The sequence below is a fragment of the Tarenaya hassleriana genome, unplaced genomic scaffold (genome assembly GCF_000463585.1).
Source record: "Tarenaya hassleriana unplaced genomic scaffold, ASM46358v1 Cleome91, whole genome shotgun sequence".
Taxonomy (NCBI): Eukaryota; Viridiplantae; Streptophyta; class Magnoliopsida; order Brassicales; family Cleomaceae; genus Tarenaya; species Tarenaya hassleriana.
Window position 1 is genome coordinate 132,091 of NW_010971485.1, and position 2,930 is coordinate 135,020.

A 2,930-nucleotide genomic window follows, 5' to 3' on the forward strand; every position below is an offset into this window, starting at 1 on the left:
CAACGAATACCTATGACAGTGATCGTATCCAATACCTATGATCAATCATGTGATCATCAATCACACATCATACTAGTCTTATTATGTCGTTATTCCCATAACGACACAAGACTAGGGAGTTAAGTATCATTCATAATGATACATGGATTTCATAACACATCTAGTATGCAAGAACACGTAATGAATCAAATACTCTCATAAACCATAGAAAGTATCAATACATCAAATGTATGTAAATAAAACTCATAAACAGTACATCATAGAGCACTAAACCAACAATCTCCCATTTGCTCTAATCATGAACTGCTAAACATCTAATGCCCATATCCCTAACATGACCCTCATGCTTCAACGAAGGGAGAGGCTTCGTCAACGGATCGGCAATGTTGTCATCTGTCGACACCCTACAAATGTGCACGTCTCCTCTGTCTATGATCTCCCTGATAAGGTGAAACCGTCTGAGTATGTGTTTGGATCGTTGATGGGATCTGGGTTCTTTCGCTTGTGCGATCGCTCCATTGTTGTCACAATACAGAGCAATGGGGCTATCAGCACTAGGAATGACACCCAAGTCTCCAACAAACTTCCTGATCCAAACAGCTTCCTTTGCTGCGTCCGACGATGCAATATACTCAGCTTCTATAGTAAAATCTGCAACGGTCGCCTGCTTGGAACTCTTCCAGCTAACAGCGCCTCCGTTCAAGCAGAAAACATAGCTAGACTGCGATCTGTAGTCATCCGTGTCTGACTGGAAACTAGCATAGGTGTAACCTCTTACAGCGAGCTCGTCTTCCGACCCACCGTATACCAAGAACACATCCTTAGTCCTTCTCAAGTACTTCAGGATGTTCTTGACGGCAATCCAGTGTGACTCACATGGATCTGACTGATATCTACTCGTAATGCTCAACGCATAGGATACATCCGGTCGAGTACAAAGCATGGCATACATGATGGATCCAATTGCCGAAGCATATGGAATCCGGTCCATGCATTCTCGCTCATCAGGTGTCGCAGGACACTGACTCTTGCAGAGAACTGTGCCACTGCTCATCGGTAAGGTTCCTTTCTTGGAATCTTACATCTTGAACCGTTTCAAGACCTTATCGATATAAGTACTCTGACACAATCCTAGAAGACGCCTCGATCTATCTCTATAGATCTTAATGCCCAAAATGTAGGCCGCTTCTCCTAGGTCCTTCATAGAAAACAGCGTTCCTAGCCAAGACTTAACGTCTCGCAAGGTAGGAACATCATTCCCTATAAGGAGAATGTCATCCACGTACAGCACTAGAAATACAACTGTGCTCCCACTAGCCTTCTTGTAAACACATGGCTCGCCTTCGTTCTATGAGAAACCAAATCTTTTGATTGTCTCGTCAAAACGAAGGTTCCAACTCCTCGAAGCCGTCTTCAGTCCATAAATGGACCTCTGAAGCTTGCACACCATCCTCGGGTTAAGGAACGCGGTCTTGACATCCATTTGCCATATCTCATAATCATCATATGCGGCTATGGCAAGTAGGATCCTGATGGACTTCAACATAACTACGGGCGAAAAGGTCTCATCATAGTCAATACCATGAATTTGACGGAATCATTTCGCCACAAGTCGTGCCTTATACGTGTGCACGTTGCCATCCATGTCGGTCTTCTTCTTGAAGATCCACTTGCATCCGATGGATTTTATCCCTTTAGATGCATCAACCAGAGTCCATACTTGGTTGTCCGACATGGATTGCATCTCGGACTTCATAGCCTCGCGCCATTTCTCGGAGTCCGGACTCGCCACAGCCTCTGGGTATGTGGTAGGCTCGCCATGTGCTAATAACATGAGTTCCTCATTCCCAGTCACGAGAAATCCATATCTCGTAGGCTCTTGGCGAATCCTGCCTGATCTCCGAGGTTCACTCGTCAAAGGTTGAGTCACAACCGGCAGTGAAACAGGTTGAACATCTTCAACTTGTTCACTCGGCTCAACGTCTACATGCTGCTCTCGAACTTCCTCAAGTTCGATCCTACTCCCACTGACTCTTCAGGACACGAACTCTCGCTCCATAAAAGTCGCATTCCTAGCAATGAACACTTTGTTCTCTGCCGGAATGTAGAAGTAGTAACCCTTAGTTTCCTTAGGGTAGCCTAATAAATAAACTAAGTAAATCAGATAACTAAACCACCGTAGCTTCGGGATAACCTTAACGCGCAGGGATTGATTCCAAGGATGGAGAATCTATGAATATCGAACTCTAATCGGGGATCTCAAGTTCTAATATCAGATTTGGCTCTCTCAAGTCCTAAATCCACTATCCAATAATCTAACCTATCGATTTCTCAACCTAATAGATTAAAATATCAAATGCATTAACGATCACTATCACAGTTCCTAAACCGATTAACCAATCTCTCAATAGTCTTAATCAATTCATTCAATGAATTCTTTCCAAATATAATTCCAACTCTCGTTGTAAATCAGAATCTAAGATCAATCAATCAATTGGCCAAGAAGATCAAAAGCAATAAGCTCAATTCAATTAAACCGCCGAGTATCGATAACGTAGTCTCGGAAAATAAAAACCAAACAAATCCCTACAAGGTTAAATCCCTAGCTACAGTGAAACGATTACTCACTACCCATAACAACAAATGAGTTCAAATCAATAAGAAGAAACATAGAAACAGATAAAGAAGAAACTCGCAGCGATCTCTCGACGACGGTTCTTCAATCTATGCTCCCGGGAAACTCCGTCTTGATTCTCTCTCCAGTTCTCTGGCTTCTGCTGTGATCTCTCGATGATTTCTGAAGTCCCAGACATCTCCTATTTATTTGCTTGGCAGCTGGACTTCTTCCCATTCTGAAAACGGAAGTTCGGATGCAAAATAGGAAGTTTACTCGAAACGGAACACGACCGTGTTGCAGTGAACACGGTCCG